A 12426-nucleotide genomic window follows, 5' to 3' on the forward strand; every position below is an offset into this window, starting at 1 on the left:
AAGTATCAATACCCTTGGAGGATGTATCAATACTTAAGGTTTATTTGGAAACTTTTCAATGTTTTTAAAGGACTTTGAGATACAAATGGCTTTGGTATGACTATTAAACTTTGTAAAGACATTTTTTACAAGTAAATTTTTGCCTAATGCATTGAGTTTGAAAGTGTATTTTATAAACAATCTTTTATTTAGCTTGTTCCTGCTCCCCGTATCTACTCATGGAGTTTTTTTGACTCATCTATTAGTTTTCCTCATTTTTGTTTTCAGATTCCTAGGCTACTTGGCTCACTATCCTTTGAGAAGAGCTACTTTTGTTGGCTTTGGTAAGTTATCGATAAGGCATCCAATAGGCATTAATTCTTACTTTTGAGTTGTACTCTGTTGGTCATGTTTGTTTATTATGAGTTTGAACTTTGTTTTACATTTTGTAAATAAATATTATACTTTGCATTTGACACGAGGTGGCTTACACTTTAATGTTTGAAAATATTTTGTTTCGCATTTTGAGCATGAGGTAGTGCAAATTGATATATTTGAAATTTGATATACATTTTATATATGTTTACATGGTGATGCATCCCATGGTAAATATTTGATTATTGGATATTGTTCGTTTTTAGGCGTGCTTAGATTGAGTGAGGCTTACCCATTAGACCCTTGCGATAGTTATGGGCCCTAAGATTGGGTCGTGACATTGGTTGTTATAAAACCATCATGGAAAGTGAGGTGAGTTATAATAGAGATCGGTGTATTTTATTCTTTTGCCTTAGACATACCAACTTTGATTAAAATACCTAAGATATATTTATGTCGAGATTGAAAAACACCTTGTCGTGTAGGAATAGCTTCAATGTCAAGAAAGTAGTTTATGGAACCAAAATCTTTTATAGAAAGTTAGTTATGATGAAAAACTTTAAACAATGTTAGAGAGAAATGTCTTATTATTTCTTGTTAAAATCAGTTCATCACCATAGACAAATAGATATGCAATTATGTCATTGTAATGGCAAATGAATAAAGATGCATCAACTTTGATTAATTAAAGCCAAATGAAAGCAAAAAGCTACTAAAGGATTGATGTCATGAGCCAACTTTGTATAAGGTTATGACAAGGTCAAACTATCTAGGAGATTAAGTCTTTTGTACCTTTAAGGGAGATGCCCCCTTTTTAAACATTGTAATGGAATTTAATGACATCTTTAGAAATGCTTGTTACATCTTTAGGGAGAAGACCTTGTAAACTCTTGGTGAAATATGTGTAAAACCTCATAAACTCATTATAAAGGGTGAGCAGTCAGCGGATTGTTAAGCTGCCTCACTAGTAAAGGTATGTCTGTAGTGAACCATATAAGACTGCCTCTATGGCCCAACAATGGCATTTCTTTGTCCCTTTGTACTTATCTTGATATTAACAAAATATTTTCTTTAAGTGACTTTAGTGGTTGCATATATGGCATTCGTTGTGCCTTATGATTTTGATGTTACGTTGCCTTAAACTAATATGTGGCTATTATTAATGCTTGTTTAGATATAAACAAGTTATTGGCTAGCTTCTATGGAAACGTCCACTCAAATGCCACACGGACTATCGCATACTTAAGCGAAAGAGTGTAGTTCGTGACAATTGGTATTAGAGTACAGACGATACCTACTAAATGGAAGAGTAAACATATCGACCATGTAGAGTGCACTAGAAGACCATCAAAGAATTGTTGAGTTAAAGGCCGCGGTGGACATAATAAAAACTTAGATGGTCTTGCATAAGTGAATGGATAAATTGAGATAGTCCAGCAAGAACTGTATGAGATGCCAAATACCTTGAGTGATGAGACCAAGGATGGGTTAAGCACTCTCCAAGTCGAGTTTAAAGAATTAAAAGCTCACATAAACCTTTTGATTATTTCTGTAGTTAATAACAGTGCAAACCCAAGAGATTGAGGGAAAAGGGCTAAAATGCCAGAGCCCAAGTGATACAAAGGGGCTAGAAATGCAAATGAGCTAAAAAACTTCCTTTTTAATATTGAACAGTACTTTCAAGTTGTGCGTACAAAGTTGGAAGAAGAAAAGTTAGTGATGGCTACATTTGCTGGGGATGCAAAATTATGGTTATGTTCCAAATTTGTTGATGGCGAGTGCCACATCTAGAAATGGGAGACCTTAAGTGAGAATTGAAGAACCAATTTTTTCCTGAAAATGTAAAGTACATGGCTCAATGAAAATTGTGAGAGCTGACGTAAACCGGGTCAGTACAAAAATTTGTGAGGAACTTCTTTACCTTAATGTTGAATACTAAAGACATGATCGAGAAAGATAAGTTGTTCTATTTTCTTGAGTGTTTGAAGCCATTGGCAGGGATGGAGTTATAGTGATAAAACGTGTAGGACGTAACTTCAACAATAGCGATTGCTGAACATTTTACTGGTTATAGTGATGACTCAAATAAACGAAAGGATCCTCAATCAAGAATCAGTAGCTCGAGCTCTGATAATAGGGTGAAATTCTCAAAAGTTAACAGACCCTCGAGTGGGGAAAAAGAAAGGAGACCTCTCGCTAGGGACACACCTCAACCAAGAATAACTAAGTCGTAGGGCTTCAAACCTCGAGCCCCAATATCTTGTTTTCTTTGCAATGAACCTTATTAGGTAGCTGATTGTCCACATTGAGCAACTCTTGATGCGATATATATTGCTAACGTGGAAACACCTCAAGCCTAGACCCTAGTTGAGGAAGTCGAGGAGGAGCCGATGTGTATGGGTTCAATTTGTTTCCTTAGTGCCCTACAAGTGTAATTAGAAAAGATGAAGAAAGAGTCTCAATGAGGTCTTATGTATATGGATGTGTTTGTGGACGATAAAAAGACTAAAGCCATGCTCAACAGAAGGGACTTCGATACCTTAATCACTTCGAGAGAGGCAAAAAGATGTAGTTTCAAGTTTGAGAAAGACTTTAGGCAGATAAAAGTAGTTAACTCACAACCCTCAACTATTATGGGGAACTCCAAAGATGTAAAGATTAAAATTGGTTCCTAGGAGGGGAAAGTGAACATGATTGTGGCCACTATAGATGACTTTGATTTTGTTTCGCTTTTGGATTTTATGGCGAAAACATTAGCCATCCCATTCCCTGATGCGAGTTGTCTAATGTTTTTTAGGAAACAACCTTGTGTGGTACCAATTACAATTCTACCTGACAATGAGAAGAGGATTATATTAGCTATCTAGTTCAATAAAGGGATTAAGAAAGTAGAGCCTTCTTAGGTGGCCCTGCCCATCTAGAAAGGCGGAGATAGTATAAATCTAATACCCCGAAGGAGTGAAATTGGTTTTGGAAGAATTTCAAGATATAATGCCAGAATAACTGCCTAGAGTTCTTCCACCTCAATGAGTTATTAACCATAAGATAGAATTACTCCCAAACGTCAAGCTACTGTTGGCTCCATTAGTTTTTGATGAAAATAAAACATTTTCATTCATTTGTGTCTAATATTTCTACTTGAGTGTGCAGAACAAAAATTATATGCAAATGTTTAATCAATCATTAAAGTGCACACACCAAAGAGCATAGAAATAAAGAAGTCACAATTGAACAACAAGATAGAAGTCCTTTAATTGATTAATGAAGAGTTAGTCAGCTAAGATTTAAATCAAAGGTTGGCGGGCTGAAGAATATTGAGAAATAGAACTAACTTAGTTGACCAAGGAATGAGTTAGTCAATTAAGTGCACACTGCCAGAACTACCAGAAACTGGGAACAAAAGACAAAGACGACTTAGTCAACTAAGTTATTTGTTAGTCGACTAAGAGTATTCTGCCTGCAAGTTTGAATTCTACACGGAAAGATAGATTAACTACTAGAACCAACTCCCAACTGTTTTCAACGGTCAAAAAATTGTCAAACTACCATCAGAGTTGTTTCTCCAAGTATAAAAAAGGGTTCCAACGACTAGAAATAGAAGATAGAAGGCTTCTAAGGAAAAAAAGCTCAAAAACCAGAAACAATCTCTGTACTTTACTGCACTCAACGCCCATCTTTGTAGTTGTGTTTTACACTTCAACTTGTACCACTTAGATCAACTTTGTGATCATAGGTACACTTCAATTTCATTTCTCTTTATGTTCTTAGAGTGAAAAGGTCACTCTAAGGGGTTCAATCAAGCTAGAATTGCTTGTTCAGATAAAGGTTCTAACTTAGCCTTGAAAAGTTAGGTGCGGGTTATAGTTGAGGTCAAGAAAAACTATTGTGAAAGGTTTTGGCTGAGCTTGGTAAAAGCCATTGTAAAGCTTGGTGAAAGCTTGTGAATTTCATCGGTTCTTAGTGGATTGGTTGGAAAATCCTTGGTTGGATAATCAAGGTAGTGGATGTAGGTCTTGGACTAAACCACTCTAAATTCTGCTGTCTTATTTACTCTGTTTTTGTTTTATTTTCATTCTTTCTTTTATCTTGCATTTGTCTACACTTAGAGACAATTTTTGAAAGAGCCAAATTATGTTATTCAGCCCCCTTCTAGTACATTTAATTGGGACCAACAAGTGGTATCAGAGCTAGTTCCTTGTTTTTAAGGTGTAACACCTTTTGGGAAGATCCAATGGCTTTTCAAAAGTCAATAGTTGTTGAGGGACAATCAACAAATAGGCCACCACTGTTTGATAGCTCTAACTATGCTTATTGGAGCACTAGGATGTCAATATTTATTAGAGCTATAGATTATGAAATGTGGGATGTCATAACTGATGGATCATTCATTCCCTCAACTCTAAATGTAGTGACAAATAAGATGATCCCAAAGCCAAGGTCTAAATGGACTGAGACTGAAACGAAGAGAGTCCAAACAAATTTTAAGGCTATCAATACATTGCATTGTGCCTTGACTCCCACGAAATTCAACAAAGTATCAAGTTGTACAACAACTAAACAAGTGTGGGATAAGCTTAGAATTATCCATGAAGGGACTTCTCAAGTCAAGGAGTCCAAGATAGCCCTCTTGACCCATAATTATGAAATGTTTAGGATGGAGCCTGGTGAAAATATCACCAACATGTTAGATAAATTCACAAACATCACAAACAAAATAAGTCAACTAGGCAAACCAATTCTCGAGCGTGAGATTATTAAAAGTCTTTTTAGAAGCCTACCAAAAAATTAAAAGCCTAAAGTGACTACAATCCGAGAAGCCAAGGACCTAAATGTTATTACTCTAGATGAGATATGTGGTTCTCTCCTTACTCATAAGCTAGAACTCAAGGAAGAGGAAGAATAAGATAGGAGGGAAGCAAAAGAAAAGAAAAAGAGCATTGCATTAAAAGCCAACATTCTTGAAAAAAAGCTAGAAAAGTTGTCCTGTGATGATGATGAAGAGTTAGCACTGGTAGCAAGGAAATTCAGAAAGCTTATGGACAAAGAAACCAAATATTAGCTAGAAGAGGGTTTAGAAAGGATCAAGGTTCATCATGAAGAACTAGAAACAAAAATGACTCCAACAAAAAAGATGAATTGACCTGCTTCGAATGCAAGAAGCATGGACATTTTCAGTCTAAATGCCATTGCTCAAAGATGAGACTCTAAAGAAAAACAAGAAATCAAAGAAAGCAATGGTAGCAGTTGCTTGGTCAGGTAGTGACACATCAAGTTCTGAAAGTGAGGAAGAAAAGGCTGAGGAAAGAGCAAACCTGTGCTTGATGGCACAAGATGATTAATCCGAGGTATCCTCATCCCCCTATAGTATGAGTGCCTTTATGATGAATTTGAAAAACTATTTTCAAAATACAAGACTTTAAAGAAAAAGACTGCATCTCTTAAAAATGATTTGGAAAAGATAAAAGAAAAGTTCAATTTTATTTTCGAGCAAAGAAATTTTTTGCAAGTTGAGTTGGAACATTCGAAAATAGATTTTGAAGTTTTAAAATTAGAGTTGGAAAATAAATCTGAAGCTTTGCAAAAAACACTTGATGAAAACACAACTCTCAAATGTTCAAAAAGGGAAATATCAAGTAGAAACACATTTTTGAAGAAAAATTCTACTAATATAGCATCTAGATGTTATATTTGCAATAAAATTGGCCATTTATCATATGATTGTTTTTAAAAAAAGAAGGACACAAAAAATAAGAAAAATATGGGCTCCAAAAGGATCCTATGTTGCTGCTAACAATCAAAGACCTATCAAGGTATGGGTACCTTTAAAAAAAAACTGAAATTCTATTTTGTAGGTTGAGCTTCACTCAAATGAGACATGTTCAAGAGCTCAACTCAAGAAGAAGCAGCCTTGGTATATAGACAGTGGCTGCTCACGGCACATGACAGGCAATGAAATGTTATTTGCTCAACTGGACAAAAGAAAAGAATGTACCGTATCCTTTAGTGATGATTCAAAAGATAGAATGCATGGTATAGGAACGGTTGATAAGAACTCCCAAACTCAAATCAGTCATGTGTTATTGGTTAAAGGCTTGAAATATAATTTATTGAGTATTAGTCAATTATGTGATTAAGGATTTAAGTATGCTTTGATTCAAATAAGTGTGAAGTAATAGATATAAGCACAAATAAAGTTTCATTTATAGGAAAAAGATTAAAGAATATGTAGTATTTCTTGAAAATCTTGAAATGATTTCTAAAATGTGTTTAGTGGCAAATGCTAAAAATAATAGCTGGCTATGGCATAGGAGACTAGGACATGTGAGCATGCACACGATGTCAAAAATAATTAAGAAAAATCTAGTTGTTGGACTGCCAGATGTAAAATTTGAAAATCATAAAATATGTGATGCTTACCAACTAGGAAAACAAGTTAGAACATCCTTTAAGACGAAAAGATTGTATCTACATCTAGACCTCTTGAATTACTACACATTGATCTATTTGGTCCAATAAGTACAACTAGTCTAGGAGGAAAATCTTATGGCTTTGTAATAGTTGATGACTACTCTAGGTACACTTGGATTTATTTTCTTGCTCATAAGAATGATGCTTTACCAGCATTCATAAGTCATTGTAGGAAAGTTGAGAATGAAAAAGGACTAGCCATAGTTAGTATTAGGAGTGATCATGGAGGAGAATTTGAAAGTGATGAATTTGAGAAATTTTGCAATGAAAAAGGATTGGATCATAATTTTTCTACACCTAGAACACCCCAACAAAATGGAGTTGTAGAGAGAAAAAATCGAACCTTTAAAGAAATGGCTATAACTATGCTATGTGAGAATAACCTACCAAAGTAGTTTTGGGCTGAGACAGTGAACATAGTAGCATATATACTTAATAGAGTCTCAATTAGAGCCATGATATCAAAGACTCCATATGAACTTTACAAGGGTAGGAAACTAAATATTTCACACCTTAAGAGTTTCGATTGTAAATGTTTTGTGTTAAATAATGAAAACCAATTCTTAGGTAAGTTTGATGCAAAGAGTGATGAGGTAATATTTTTAGGATATACATAAAACTCAAAAGCTTATAGAGTTTTCAACAAAAGAACTCTAACTGTTGAAGAATCAATCCATGTAGTTTTTGATGAGTCCAATGCCTTACAAAAGGAAATTCATGCTGATGATGATGAAGTAGAGATCCTAGAAAAGCAAATGGAAGAAATGAGCTTAGAGAACAATAAGAATAATGAAGAAAGCTCACCTAGAAGAGAAAATGAAACTTCATCTTTAGAAAATTTGCAAAGGATAGAAATTCAGCATAGTGATCTTCCAAGGAGTTGGAAATATGCAAATGACCACCCACAAGAACTAATCATAGGTGATATTTCACAAAGTGTTAAAACTAAGAGAGCAACAAGAGAGACTTGTGAGTTTTCAGCTTTAATATCTCAAATTGAGCCTAAGACATTTGAGGAAGTAGAAAACAAGGAAAGTTGGATATTGGCCATGCAAGAGGTACTTGATCAATTCAAAAGAAACCATGTGTGGTTATTAGTCTTTAGACCTTTAAATCACCCTATTGTTGGCACAAAATGGGTGTTTAGAAATAAGGTAGATGAGCAAGGAAATGTAATTAGAAATAAAGTTAGGTTAGTAACCCAAGGATACAATCAAGAGGAAGGAATAGACTATGATGAAACCTTTGCACTGGTTGTTAGGATAGAAGCCATAAGGTTGTTGCTTGCTTTTGTATGCTTTATGAATTTTAAATTGTACCAAATGGATGTAAAAAGTGTATTTTTAAATGGATTCATTAAAGAGGAAGTGTATATTAAACAACCACCTGGATTTGAAGACTTTGAAAAACCAGATCATGTTTTTAAACTTCATAAAGCCTTGTATGGATTGAAACAAGCTCCTAAAGCTTGGTATAAGAGGCTTTCAAAATTTCTGATTGAAAAAGGCTATGTTAGAGGCAGCATTGATACAACATTGTTTATCAAAAGATACTTAAATGATTTTAATTGTTGTTCAAATTTATGTGGATGACATTGTGTTTGGTACAAATAATGAGGCTTTATGTAAGAACTTTGCTAAAGAAATATAGGGTGAATTTGAGATGAGCATGATGGGTGAGCTGAAGTACTTTCTTGGCCTTCAAATTACACAAAGTAAGAAAGGAATCTTCATCAACCAAGAAAGATACACTCAAGACATGCTTAAAAAGTTCGATATGATGAATCTAAAATCAATTTGTACACCAATGAGTCCATCCACCAGACTTGATTTAAATGAAAAAGAAAGGATGTTGATCAAAAGCTCTATAGAGGTATGATCAAATCATTACTTTACTTAACAGCAAGTAGACTAGATATTCAGTTTAGTGTGTGTTTGTGTGCTAGATTTAAGTCACTGCCTAAAAAATCACACTTAACTGCTGTTAAGAAAATTTTTAGTTACCTCTTAGAAACACAAACCTTAGGAATATGGTACTCTAAAGAATCATTATTTAATCTTGTAGGCTATTCGGATGCAAACTTTGCAGGAAGCAAAACCGATAAAAAAGTACTAGTGGTACATGCCAATTTCTAGGAAGTATGCTAGTATCCTGGTCGAGTAAGAAACAGAATTCAGTAGCACTATCCATAGCTAAAGCAGAATATGTTTCTCTAGGCAGCTGCTGTGCATAAATTTTGTTGATTAAACAATAATTAAAGGACTATGGAATAACAGCACATAATGTACCAAGATATTGTGGTAATACAAGTGCAACATTCTAGAACTAAACACATTGAAATTAGGCAGCATTTTGTTAGAGACAGTGTAGTGAAGGGAGATGTTAAAATTGAGTTTGTGAATACTTTGCATCAATTAGCTAACATCTTTACCAAACCTCTAAACGAAGATAGATTTTGTGAGATTAGAAGGAATTTAGGAATGATTAATATGCAGGAGTTGTAGGAAAATTTTTGACTTATACACATAAAACAGAAGGCACTTAGTCAACTAAAGAAAATCCTAGTCAACTAAAAGCATTCTGTTTCATTAAATAATAAGACACAGTTAAGTTAAAGGCAGAAGGAATAAAATAATAAGAGAAACTGCTTATAGGGAAATAAAATAGAGAAGAAAAACCGCCCAAACCAAAAGTAAATTTATGAGGTAATTTTTGAATTTTGAAAGGAGAGTTGCAAATTGCACTTAAATAGGGGAAGTCAGATAGTTTTTCATTTGGAAATAAACTGCTCTCAACCCATTTTCTTTACACACACTCTCTCTCTGCTAAAACCGAAGCCTGAAACTAAAACCCTCACCTCTTAACCATTCAAAACTCTAAATCCAAAATCATCCAAACCAAATGGTGAAGTCAGGAAAATCTCAAAAACTTATGGAAAAAAAGAAAGGCAAATGGTCGATGGAAGAAAATCTACAAGTTGAAATACTGAAGAAAAAGAAGAGGATTGAGTGAGAATCTGTAAGTAAAGAATTTGGAAAATCAAAGAGCCACAAATCTGAAAAAAAGAAAGAAAAGAACAAATTGCATAAGAAAAGTACTTTTTCATTTCCTAAATTCAAAAATAAAGTACATGAAGAGAGATTTAGGAAAATAGAGAATGCACCCATCACTTATGGAAAATTTATTGATTAGGAAAGTTTTAGTGAAATGCCTAAAATTTTGATAAGTCTATCAGAATATTTTGAAAAACTAAAATTGAAAGAGTTCAGCACATTTAAAAACCGATCATATAATGCTAGTTTAGTTAAGAAATTTTATTTGAGTATTGTTGTTGACAATGATGAACTGGAGGAACCAGATGATTATTCTGATGAGGGTCTAAATGTGTTTTTGAATGGGAAAGAATTTACTGTCATTGCTACAGACTTAGGGGAACTTCTTAAGATAGAGTGTAATGAGGGAAAATTTGAATTCCTTGATAAGTATGACCCCTCATCCCTGTGGGAAGTGATCATAGGGAAGAAAGAAAAGTATTCCTCTAAAAACAATGCAGGGCTTATCACAAGTCCTCAAATAAGGATTCTGCATTATTTTGTTATTGTTAATCTTCATGGGAGGAGTGGAAGCTTAAGCTACATTAGCCTCCAAGATTTATGGCTAATGGAACATGCCTTTAACGATGATGCAGACTGGAGAAGATCAACTTGCCTTATAGAAATATCATCACTTCTCTAGTGCAAAAAGAAAAGAATTTGGAGTTCTAGATATGAGGCAAACAAGGTCAAAACTAGAGACCAAGACATTTATCTAGGAAACTTATCTAAAATGGGGTACAAACTGGACGGAGAAAGATACATAAAAAACAACAAGGCTACTCTAGGAAAGGAATCCTCCTTACCTGCTCAACCAGAGACAGCACCATCCCAATTCTCAAATGAAGTAATCTTTAATCTGCTAATGAGAATTGATAGGAAACTCACATATCAAGGAGCAAGAATTCAAAAAATTGAAGAAAGGTAAACAGAAATGGAAAGCAAAAAGGAAGAAAAAAAATGCCATTTAAACCAGTTGCTGCAAACAACTCTACAACTCTTAGCTTGGCTCCAACATGACAGAAAGCTGAAGTGCAAGTTGAAGGTCATGAACCTGAGGTGGAACAATCGAGAAAATCCCCTTCACTTGAGCCTCGGGACAAGGAAAATTAGTACAAGCAATTGAGGAGCTTGAATCACTTAATGAAAATCCTCCCTCTGAACCTCAACCTCAACCAGAACCTCAATCATCTCCTCCACATTCTGAAGAGGTTTTCAATCATGGGACTTTTCCATCAAATGGTTCAAGAGGAGCAAGCTGAGAAAGAGGTAACTAAGGCAAAAGCTCAACAAACAACATCTGCATCAACTCCTACTGCAGAAGGGACACTTGGAAAAGGAAAAGCAAAGATCACTATTGCTCCCCAAGTCAAGTCCAAAGCACCTGGCATGGGCAAGAAAATAATGGCAACTAAAACAAAGTTCATCGAAATGAGGAAATCATCCAAATTGGCTGATAAGGCCAAGCCAGCACGAATCTCCTCTCCTCAAAACCCTTTTGAGATTTCATCCCCTGAACAATCCCCTGAAAAATCACCACCTCAACCTTATCCTCAACTAGAATCTTCTCCTTAACCCCTCAATGTCAAATACTACACTGATGATGAGTCCTCTCCCTTATCCTCCTTAAAAAGTGATTAGAAACTAATGATGACAAAAAGGGGGAGAAGTATAGCAAGGACCTTAAGAGAGATAGGAAGTAGAAAACTATCTAGGAGTAGTTTCAGAACATTAACAGTTATTTTGTGGTAGTCTACTGTTGGTGCCATGATGGCAATTGAATACTTAAATTTGACCTTGTTTATGTTTTTGTGTGTGAAATGGGATGCTGATATGTTTATGTTATTTGGTTATTGATAATTAAATATCTAATGATGTCTTACTATCTATGATATTTTAACTGCTGCTTGGTATATTAACTGTTGCTGATGAAAATCTGGGGCTGTATTGATAATTGGGATAGTATTATGGTATTTTAAATGCTGCTTGGTATTTTAACTGTTGCTGATAAAAATCTAGGGCTGTACTGATAATTGGGATAGTATGTTGATGACTGATTTTTATTATGACATTATGAATGGATTGTGTTTGTGAATACATATGAATGCTGAGTATATTATATTTGATGAATAATTGATGGGAAAGACAAAATTTGGTAACAATACATTGTTGACAGACACAGCAGAAATAAAGATAAAAACCTGTCAACATTCACCTGCTATAAATCACCTTATATTTTTGCATATATATACTCTGAATGTATAGTGTCATTTTCTGTATGACATGGATAAAATTTGCTGGAATAAATAAGCAAAATATGCACACACTAAGGGAGAGCACACGCTTAGGGGGAGCAATCTCCATTTTCTACAGAATTAAAAAGCATAAAATGACACTGTGGTGTTAATCAAGGAATGTTTTGTCATCATAAAAAAGGGGAGATTGTTGGCTCCATTAGTTTTTTGATGATAATAAAACATTCCCATTCATTTGTGTCTAATATTTTTACTTG

The sequence above is a fragment of the Theobroma cacao genome, chromosome 3 (genome assembly GCF_053813885.1).
Source record: "Theobroma cacao isolate CCN51 chromosome 3, ASM5381388v1, whole genome shotgun sequence".
In the NCBI taxonomy this organism is placed as follows: domain Eukaryota; kingdom Viridiplantae; phylum Streptophyta; class Magnoliopsida; order Malvales; family Malvaceae; genus Theobroma; species Theobroma cacao.